Genomic DNA, 11,415 nt, shown 5'->3' with positions numbered 1-11,415 from the left:
ACACACACACACACACACACACACACACACACACACACACACACACACACACGTCTCAAGGAAATGGATCGTGCCGTTCTACAGCAAGTCCCGAGTTCTGGGGTCAGACATCAGACCACAGGTTTCTGCGGAGTCATATAGCTGCAGGGACTAATGAATTCAAGATCATCAGCTTAGATAGCAAACTGCTGGTTGCCAAGATATAGAGGCTGATTAGTTCCAAGACTGACAGCTAAGATGACAATCTGATGACTCACGGGGTGTGTACTTAGGTCGCTTGCAGGAATATTTTCTAATTTTCCTTGTATAAGTATTTTTGTCTCGAGATAGGTTAACTCATAACTATCCTTTGCATGGCTGTTATAAATGGGACTGTTTCTTCATTTCCTTTTCAGAATTCTCCTCATTAATGTAGTGGAACCCAAATGATTTTTGTATATTGATCTTGTACCCTACCACTTCTCCAAATCCTTCCGTTAGTTCTAATAATGCTCTTGTTGAATCGTTGGGATTTTCTGTGTATAGGATCGTTTCTTCTGCAAACAGGGATCATTTTGTCTCTTCCTCACCAGTTTGGGTGCACGCTACATCCCTTTCCTCTTTATTTCCCTTTCTTACCTTATTACATTGACTAGAACCTCTGGCACAACATCTGGTGATAATGGTACAAAAACTGGTAATAATGGGCGTCATTGGCTTGTTCTCATTCTCAGGAGGAATGCTTCCATTCTCTCTGCACTGAGAATAATACTGGCTGTTGGTTTTTGGGCTTTTCCCCCCCATATATTCCCTCCCCCTTATGATCCTGCCTGTAGTTCCTGGGGCTTTCCTTCTCTGTGGTTGGCAGGATCTCTGGAGTTCTTGTCCTCCTTTCTGCACTTTCCCTTCTTCGATCTGGTTCATGTCCTGCTCACTTTGTGTCATTCACTCTAGGCTTGTCGACACAAGTTCTCTGTTTCCTATTGAGAATTCCATGAAATTGTCTTCCTGTGCTCCCTGTACAGGTTGCTGCCCACTTTATTTCAAGGTGGCCACCTTGAGCCAGTCAGCTAGCAGAGAAACTCTGATCTGTAACTCCCCATTAGGTTGGTTGGTTTGTCTAGAGAAGCACCCAGTGACACAAATCTATATGAGAGAGATTTATACCAAGCAGTAATTAAATATCAAGAGGGCACCCCAGCCCAGTTCAAATCAAGTCCGTAAGTCCCTCTTCAGACTAATGCAGCCACAAGTTGGTGATGCAGAATGGTGAACTGGGAAGCAGGAAGATCACAGGCTGGTGGGTGCAGAATTGCTTGGATCCAAAGTTGGTGGAATCATGACAGGGCACCTACAACTCTTAAGGGCGAGTGGTCCATCTGGAGTCATGGGTGCAGGCAGACTTCTAGCCGGCAGGAAGGCAGAAAGGCAGAAAGAGGCAGTTCCCAGAATCCCTTACTCTCATACAAAAGGCCACACTCCAAGAGGTGTCATCAAGCTACCACTTGATAATCAGGTTTAATTTCACCCCTAGCCAGGAGTGTCTAGTTGGTATAAAATCATTCAACTACCACACTGCCCTTCTTGTCTGTTTCCATTCAGTTTCTCCTGATTGGTGTTCAATGTCATTCTTCATTCTTCCTTTTGATCCTCAGGGACATAGGATTGTCATCTGCATCTGTTTCAACTGGATTTGGAGGTCTTTGCTATAGGGAGATGGCCTGGGATGTTTGACTAAGCTACAATCTTGGACCATCTCTGGGTGAACCTCCAAATAAATATGCTGAGTGAAAATCCAATCCCCAAAGGTCTTTATGATAGAATTCTTCAAATAACGAAATTATAGACAGAAAGCACAAATCCCTGCTTCCCAAATATGCACAAGGGGTTAGAGATGTGATAGAAGTGGACAGGGCTACAAATGGACAGCATGAGGGATTCTGTGGTAATGAAAATATTCTGCGCCTTGATGGTGTCTCAGCCAGTAATCTGGCTGTGACAAAGGGTTGCAAGAGAACTTCTCCTGGGGGACGTGAGCAATCCTGGAACTAGTAGCTCATTGTAATTTTTCTTACAACGGAATGTGAACCTACAATGATCTCAAAATAAAAATATAATTAAAGATTAGAATACATAGAAAGAAAAAAAAGGCTGGATGGTAATCCCATCTTCAAGTGATAGCAGTGGGGCTGGCTTTATGTTCTTACTGTGGGCTTTAAAATATTGTTAATGTATCTAACGTGAACTGTAATATGTGTTATGTGTGCTTTCGAAAGTCTTTCAGAAGTGGGCCTCACTCTTCCCTTCTTTTGTCCCCTCTCCGTCCACGTCACCCAGGTTAGGCCATCACCCCATGGCCTCCCACCCGGCCCCACTTCTATGGGCATTTAGTTTCTGCGTTCACATATTGCTTTTTCCCTTGGCTACACACAGCAGCGATCCAAGCCTTCCTTTCCTTAAGGCTAAGATCTGTGAATAGATTTCAAGGGTTCAATCAGGAGGAAAGATAGGGCGAGGATATAGAGGGTCTGGAAGCTGGGTGAAGGGACTTTGCTACACTAGTTGATAAATTACACAATACGCAACCTGAGGAAGGAGTAGAAGGTTATCCATAGCAATCTGGAAGGTGATTGCACTTATTTTTTTTAAACACTCACTCAGACTACTTAACAGATGAATAGGGAGATAGGCACCTGGCTTTTCTCTGCTAGAAATGCTGATTCTTGTCTTCTGAGGAATTCGTGCCCTCCCCTTCTTCTAAGAGATAAAGTAAAGCCCTGAAGATGTTTTGAAGGACACGAAAGTTTGCCCTTGATTAATTTCTTGGTTCAACTGATTCTTACTTAGTGCTGAAAGCATGTGGCTTTTCAGTTCTAGATAAGGGCTGCTGGCTTGGATTTATGAAGTAGCTTCCTCTTTGCTCGTTGCTTTGAACAGGCAGATTCCAGTTAATTTTTCCCCACCCCACCCCAGTATTTTAATGTGAAATTTTCAAATATTCAGAAAAATTGAAATAATTTTACAGTGAACACCGGTGTGAATGCTCCACCAAAACTCTATAGTATACATTTTATTGTACTTGCATTTCCATATATTTTTTTATTAAATCATTTTATTGGGGCCTTGTACAACTCTTTATCACAATCCATCCATCCATCCATTGTGTCAAGCACTTTTGTACATTTGTTACCTTCATCATTCTGAAAACATTTGCTTTCTGCTTGAGCCCCTGGCATCAGCTCCTCATTTTTCCCTCCTTCCCCGCTTCCCCCTCCCTCATGAATGCTTGATAATTTATACATTATTATTTTGTCATATCTTACACCGTAGGACGTCTCCCTTCACCCACTTCTCTGCTGTCCATCCCCCAGGGAGGAGGTTATATGTAGATCCTTGTAATCTGTTCCCCCTTTCTCCCTCACTTTTCCTCCACCCTCCCAGTATCGCCACTCTCACCACTGGTCCTGAAGGGATCATCTGTCCTGGATTACCTGTGTTTCCAGTTCCTATCTGTACCAGTGTACATCCTCTGGTCTAGCAGACTTGCAAGGTAGAATTGGGATCATGACAGTGTGGGGGATGGGGGGGAGGAAGCATTCAAGAACTACAGGAAAGTTGTATGTTTCTTCATTGCTACACTGCACCCTGACTGGCTTGTCTCCTCCCCGCGACCCTTCTGCAAGGGGATGTCCAATTGTCTACAGATGGGCCCTGGGTCCCCACTCTGCACTCCCCCTCATTTACCATGATATAATTTTTTAAATCTTTGATGCCTGATACCTGATCCCTTAGACACCCCGTGATCTCACAGGCTGGTGTGCTTCTTCCATGTGGGCTTTGTTGTTTCTCAGTTAGATGGCCGCGCTTTCCCACATACTTCCATCTACACATTTGATTGTTTTGTTAGATTTCAAAGTAAATTGCAGACTTACTTACAAAGTTTTATGCTCCACTCTAAACACTCTAATATGTATTTTATTAGCTGGAGTTCAGTAATTACCAAGGATACTTTATTCTTTTGCTGTGGGAAAAGGTATATACAATAAAATGCATCAAACTGAAATGCTACGTTGGTCAAATTTTGACCTACACGTACAAATGTGTAGTAATTCAAACTTCTTTCAAGATACAGAACATGTCCAACACCATGAGAAATTTGCCTCATGCCCTCCCACCTCTTGAAATAGCACCGGTCACTAGCCTTCCCTCAGCCTGGAACAAAGGGTTGTCTGTGCCCCTGAATGCAGCTCCTCTTAATTCACAGATGGCCCTGTTGGAGCAGATCTGACATTATTCAAAGATTACTTCTGATGAGATTTTTTACCTTCACATTCTCAAATCTGGAAACTTAGGTCCTTGTCCACAGGCTCCAACCTACCCGTGTTCCTTCTGGTGAACTTCAATAAGCTTCTGTTCGGTGTCTTCATTTCCATTCTTGTTACCTGGTATGACAAAATCACTGTGAGATTTCCTTTAAAACATTTTTGAAAGGTATTATGCAGTAAAATTATTTTGGAGGTATGAATTTTTAAACAATGTAAAAAATGATTATGTGCTTTAATAAGGGAAGTATATATTAACGACCGCATACCCTTCCTTGCTAATTCAATTCTGTTCATTTTCATTGGGCTATTTTGCAAAGAGAAAATATTTGTCAAATTATAGGTAATTAGCAGATATATATACAGCCTTGTTCAGTAAAATTTCTACTGATTTCCCTCTTCTCTAGGAAAATAAAATAGTGTTGCCTCCAATTGTAATTTAAGTTCCTTTCTTTATATACATTTGTAGTTTTTAACTCTTCTTTTAAACCAGCTTAAATCTGCCTGCCATCTTCAAATGAGTAAAAATAATGTCTAATAATGGGTTCATTTCTTAAAGTATTAAATAGTACAATGTAAACTTTATTATTATTCATATCTTGGCCTTTTAAAAATAGTTTTATTGGCATACAACTCAATACACAATTTAATAATTAAATGATGTTAATAATTATTATATCTCTATGAGAGTCACAGTTCTTATCTTTTTCCTAAGAAATATTTTGCCCAGTCTTTTTAAAAAATTGATATATAACTTACTTACCCCAAATCCAACTTTTTAAAGTGTACGATATAGTGAATTTAATATATTAAGAAGTATATTGACAAAGTAGAGCAATCACCATTATCTAAGTTCAAAACTGTTTAACATATTTTTGAGATTTTTACAATTTGTTGTGTATATAAGTAGCTCTTGTTCTCTCTCTTCCCATCACTAGAGGTATCAAAATTTGTCTAAGTCTTATTTTGCTGGCAGTTATGAAGAGAGGTGCTATGAACCTTCATGTATAGGTGTATATGTGAACAGATATTTTCATATCTCTGTGGAAAGCACCTAGGAGTGGAATTGCAAGGTCATTTGGTAAATGTATCTTTAATTTTATAAGTAACTGCCAAATTGTTTTCCCCAGTGGCTCAACAGTTGAGAACGCCTGTGCCTTTGCATCTTTGTCAACACTTGGCACTGTCATTTTATTGCAGTCACACTAATAAGTGTATAGTGATACCAGCGTGGCTTTTCTTCGCATTTTGCTGATGATGAATGATGTTGAATATCTTTTCATGCATTTATTTGCCATTCTTATACTCTTTTTGTTAAAGTGACCAATATTGTGGCTTGTGGCTCCTTTTAAAAAATTGGTTGCTCAAGGCTGGCATTTAAATTCACATCTGATGGTGTTCCATGTCCCTTTCCCTGCTATACACATATTACAGTTTTTCATTTTATTTCACTTAGTTTTTCCTTTTGATTTTTTTTTGTAAATCCTATCTGCACATCCACTGAGTTTTCACCAATACATACACCTATGCAAACTAAACCTCTATGAAGTTAGAAAATAGGACCATCATCCCCCCCACACACAACTTTTTCTCATGCCCATTCCCAGTTATCCCTTATGTGCAAGTCCCCTTCAGAGGTAACCAGTTCCAATGTTTGATCTGCCATAGGGGGAGTTTGTTCCACGATAGGTTTGAGTTGGAATCAACTCAATGACAGTGAGTTTGGTTTTGGTTATACTCATAGACTCGTTTTGCCTAATCTAGAACTTTACGAAAATGGAATCGTACCAGATGCATTCTTATGTATAAAGTTCTGTACTTAGCATAAGGTATTGGAGATTTATTATATTGTTATATCTTAGTCTGTTCTTTATTTTTAAGGAATAGTATCCCAATTTATGAATATAATACAATCTGCTTATCCATTCATCAATTTACCTATTGAAGGATATCTGAGCTGTTTCCAATTTGAGCTCTTATGAATAATATAGAAGTCTCTTATCTAGATATTGGCTTTCATTTCTCCTGCATGAACATCTAGTAGTTGAGTAGCTGAGGTCACAGTAAAGGTATATGTTGAACTTTACAAGAAACTGACCTATCTTTCCCCAAAGTGTAGAGAGGATGACTTAAGCATCTCTGACTCATGAATTTCCCAGAAATAGAAATGCCCTTTGTTGTGGAAATTGGGGAGGTGGAATGATTCCCACCCACTTCCTGGATCAGAATTTATTCCTAGAATATTGGTGCTTCTTCTAGCAGCTCTCCTCTCCCAGCTGTAAGCCCTGTCAGGAGGACGCAGAGAGGTTTAATTATAATGCTTCTGACAGTTGTGGAGCAGAGAGCCCAAGGCCTGCTGCACTGACTATTGAGCTCAGCCTGAAGGCACCTCACTGAAACTGTATCTCCCAACATCTGACTCTTCCTTTGTAGGTCTGCTTAATGGTCCTGGAATTTCAGGTCCTTCTTTGACTACGCTGGTCAGGTACAAGCTGCAGCCCCGTGCCTGCCTAGGGGTTGCATCAGTTTCCTCATCTCCTACCATTAGTGTGGGTCGATAAATGGCCAATACCTCCCAGCAGAATCCAAACCACCTAAGAATGGAGTCCTCAACGCACCCCATGTTTACAGAGTTCATCACATTTAAACCTCCAATTACTGCCTCAGCCTGCTCAGGTTCCTCTGGAATTGATGTATATGGGTCACTTGTGTCTTTTCTCGTTGCTAACTAGGAAAGCAAGGACACCGAGATGCACTGGGAGGTGGAGAGCACTCTTGTTTTTGCCATTCTGGAAACTTCTTACTTCCTCCCATAGCGCTTCAGAAGCTCCTCTTTTTACCGTACTGGGAAAAGGGAGAAGACCATCCACTGGAAGCTACACCACCTTGAGAAGAGCCTGTGACAAATCCACGAGCCCTCCACAGGAATGAGGGGAGAATCAAGCTAAGGCCGAGGGAGGGGAGCAGCTATTTTTCAGAGGAGACACTGATCTTTCTCTTGGTGGGTATGCTGGGGAAATGGGGAGGACCAACCTCATGTAGGGAAACTAAGGGGAGAATAAAACCAGTTCTATGTTCCTGGGTAGACACTTCGAATATGTTTCTACCCACTCCTTGATGAACTGCGCCATGAACTAAGCACTACGGTGACCTTAGAGGAAACATGGCATCCCTCCAGAGCCATACCAGAAGGACTCGGCATGGAAGCCTGACTGAACGAACTGGGTCCGACCTCAAAATGACCTGTACACTTGGACTTAGGACTGAAATTTCCGGATGGAAGAAGAAGCAAAAGATGGCTACTCCAAGACTGTGGAAGTGGTGGTTGTTGGACCTTGGATGAGACCCCTGGCTTCGTGGGTATCCAATGAAAGGAGACCCAGAACCGTCATATATTTAGTACTGCAATGCTCCCCTTGTATTGATATGACAGATTTTAATCTGAGACGCAAGGGAGTGCCTTTGTAATAAATGATACAGGAAATTTTCCCCCAGTACCAACCCCTGTGTTCAATGTAAACAGCTCAATCAATTAAGACATCAATCTGTGACAAGCAACAGCTCATGGATTGCAGCCTGCAATTGGACTATACTCTCATAAACTCCTCATACCAACAGTACCTTCAATTCTATGCTAGTGGATAAATTATTTATGTTATCGGTACAATTGTCATATATCCTAGGAGGATGATCGACAATGTTTTTCTTTTTTGTTTCTCTTTGACTTTTTTGGTCTTTTGTTTGTATGTCTTGTTTGGGGCTTTGTTGTTGGTCTTTTCGGTTCTGGTTTTGATTTTTGTAATAATATAGCCACTAAAATAAACCAGAGTCATTCATAACTCGGGGACAAGCAGATGAATTTTGGACTCCCATGTAATTGTAGCCCCAATCCAAGAACAGATAGTCACCTTAATGAAGGGATCACTGAAGACAAGGGCACTGCAGCAAAGTGTGGTGAAGAAAGCACATGGTGCCTGGCTATCAAATGGAATAGTGTTTGGGGTCTTAAAGGATTGTATTCAAACAAATAGCCATCTAAGTGTGGCATCAATTAAGTCCACATGGAAGAAACACTCCAGCCTGTGTGATCCAAAGAAAATGATAACTAAATCCAAATATGATGAAGGGAAAATTATCAGAACTAACATTGTGAATACTCAATTTGTAGAGGGCTATGGAGGACAGTGGGAGCCCACAAATCCATCTACAGAATATCTAGTCAGATTAAGCCTCTAAGGGACTCAAACAGCTTTACTGTCAGACAGATTATTGTAAACTTGATTATGGTGGATCGAACCATTGTATAATGGTTAGTGGGTCTCTCTCTTGACCCAACCTGAATTTCCTCTAGGCTCAAACATTTCTCACTTGTTCCATGACAGACATTTCTTCTATGTTTTTTGAAATGTTGGTGGGATTTTCTTTCTTACTCTTTATTTTTATTTTTTTATCTTTATATTATTATTAGTGTTTTCTTCTTGATGTTTCATTTTGTTTTTTTATTATTTCTGTTAGGTTTCCCAGTTTGTGAAGCACAGAAGGAGTGGCTGTATAAATGTACAGAGACAATAGCTGATACAATGGTTTATCGGGATTGGGAGTGGAGAGGAGGGTGGGGTAGGTGAGGGCAATTGGGGAGCAATCAATGAATGTGGGGAGAAGGAGCATTAGAACTGATAGTTATGATATATATACAACTCTTTTAAAAGGTGATTTAATTATGGAAGTCTATGATATGTGAATACTATATCAAGAAAACTAAAAAAATAAAAGTTCCTCTTTTTATTTTCAAATTTTAATAGAGCTTTTCATTTCATTTAAATTTCAAACCTAATAGTAATTAAAATGGATTTATTTTGCTTTCTTAAGGCCTTTTTCACATAATAGAAAGCAAGGAAGTAGAAAATAACATATTTATATATTAATAATCCATATAGGTTATATTATATAATTATCTACAAATATTGAAGTTATATATATTTGTTGTATTTCTGAAAACAAGCCAGTTCCTTGATGGCAATGATGACATTAATGACTATCACTTCCAGAGAGTTCTGCCTCTCTACCTACAGCAATGTCAAGACTGTTGTCACAGTGTCCTACCCCCAAGTTTAATATTATTTGCCTGTAATTCGAACCCCCGAGGAGAGTTCAGTTTCAGACTAAAGGGTGACTAAGGGCCAAAATCTTGGAGTCTCTACAATTCCCTATATGACATGTCAGCCTGGTTCTCTTATGATTTTGAATTTTGTTTCCCAATTTTCTCCCATTCTATCCCAGACCTTCTCATGTGACCACTTTCAGAGCAGTTGGCTACAACAGGTTCTTCTGGCCTCAGGGTTATGGAGCCTGATGTTTTCGGGACTGATAGTTTCCGCAGGCATTTTGACTTGCATCACTCTTCTTTCCTCCAGAAAAGGAGCGACCAATCATTTGCCTTAGATGGCTACTCAAGAGCTTTTAAAGTCTCCAGTTGCTACTCATCAAAGCAGATCATAGACCATAATCTTTGTGGACTATGTTATTCCAATTGTCTTTGATGTCTCCCAAGACTACAGTCCTGAGCCCCCAAGCCCAACAAGTCATTCCCTCACAATGTTTAATTATGTCTAAGAAGTTTTCATAATGTGGCTCCCTGTTTGTGCCACCATATGAATAGATATATACATGCAGCAAAGGTAAATACCCATGTGCAGATAGTCTCTGTCATAAATATATATATGTTCATGATATACTCCCACTCTCCTCCCATAAGTGTTCATACTGCATGTCAATTTGTTTGTAGATCACTGCAGTTATTTCAGGATTTGTATATAACAATATTTGCCTTAAACTCTTATATAACAATATTTGCCTTAATCCTCCCAGTGTTTTCCACTACTTCCATAATTTTGGCAACCTTTTTATTGTATATAACCTCCGCCCTCACCCAAGTTAGCACTTGTCTACCCTCTTTTATACTACTCTGTTAGTTTGCCATACTTGGTGGCATATGTGTTACTGTGATGCTGCAAGCTATGGCAATGGCATTTCAAATGCCAGAAGAGTCACCAAAAGTAAACCGGTTTTAGCAGAACTTCCAGACCAAAAACAGACAACGAAGAAGGACTTGGCTCCACATTTCAAAGGAAGGAGCCATTGAAAACCTTATACATAGTTTCAAAACATGGTCAGATACTGAAGGCCTCATTAATGGAAGCAGAATATTGTCAGAGATCATGCTGGAGCATGGACTCCTCAGGTCAGGGAGCACTTGACATGTGACTGAGGAGAAGCTTATTAGTTGGAGTGGAGGCCACCATGGTGACTTGAATGGAGTAAATCCTGTGGCAGTAAAGCCTTCAAGATTTTCATTTGCTCAAGGTAAGGCGAGATAGCTACAAAAATCTGTTAATCATTGGAATGTGGGAAGTATGAATCTAGGAAAATTGGAAGTGGTAAAAAGTGAAATGGAACACATAAAAATGGGTATCCTAAGCATTAATGAGCTTAAGTGTATTGTTATTAGCCATTTTGAAGCAGAAAATCATATGATTCACTATGCCAGGAATAACATAGCCAAGAGGAATGGTGTGGCAGTATCAAAAAGGACATTGCAAATAAATCAGGAAGTACACTGCTGTCTGTGACAGACATATCTATCTGCCTTCAAGGAAATCCAATCAATACAACTATTATTCAAACCTATACTATAACTTCTATCACTATAAAGGCTAGTGATGGAGAAATTAAAGAATTATAAAATGATTTTAGTTGGAATTTGATCAAACATGCAATGAAAATGCATTGACAATTATGGGTGATTGGAATACAAAATTTGGGGGGGAAAAGGAGGAAGGAACAGTATTTGGAAATTATGGACTCGGTGATGGAAATGAAGCTGGAGATAGCATTGACAGAACTTTGCAAAACTAATCCCCTGTTCCTAGAAAATACATTTTGTTCTGGAATACAAGAAATCAAATAGACTACAACTGTGGGAAGAGATGCTGGACAATCTCAGTATCAGCAGCTAAAACCAGCCCAGGGGCTGACTGTGAAACAAATCCTAAATTGCTTATATGTAAGTTCAAGTTAAAGATGAAGAAAATGAAAACAAGCCCATGAGAGCCAA

This window comes from Echinops telfairi, unplaced genomic scaffold (genome assembly GCF_000313985.2).
Source record: "Echinops telfairi isolate 266 unplaced genomic scaffold, ASM31398v2 ScPeMD7_7427;HRSCAF=8465, whole genome shotgun sequence".
NCBI lineage: Eukaryota > Metazoa > Chordata > Mammalia > Afrosoricida > Tenrecidae > Echinops > Echinops telfairi.
This window is presented reverse-complemented; position numbering follows the sequence as displayed.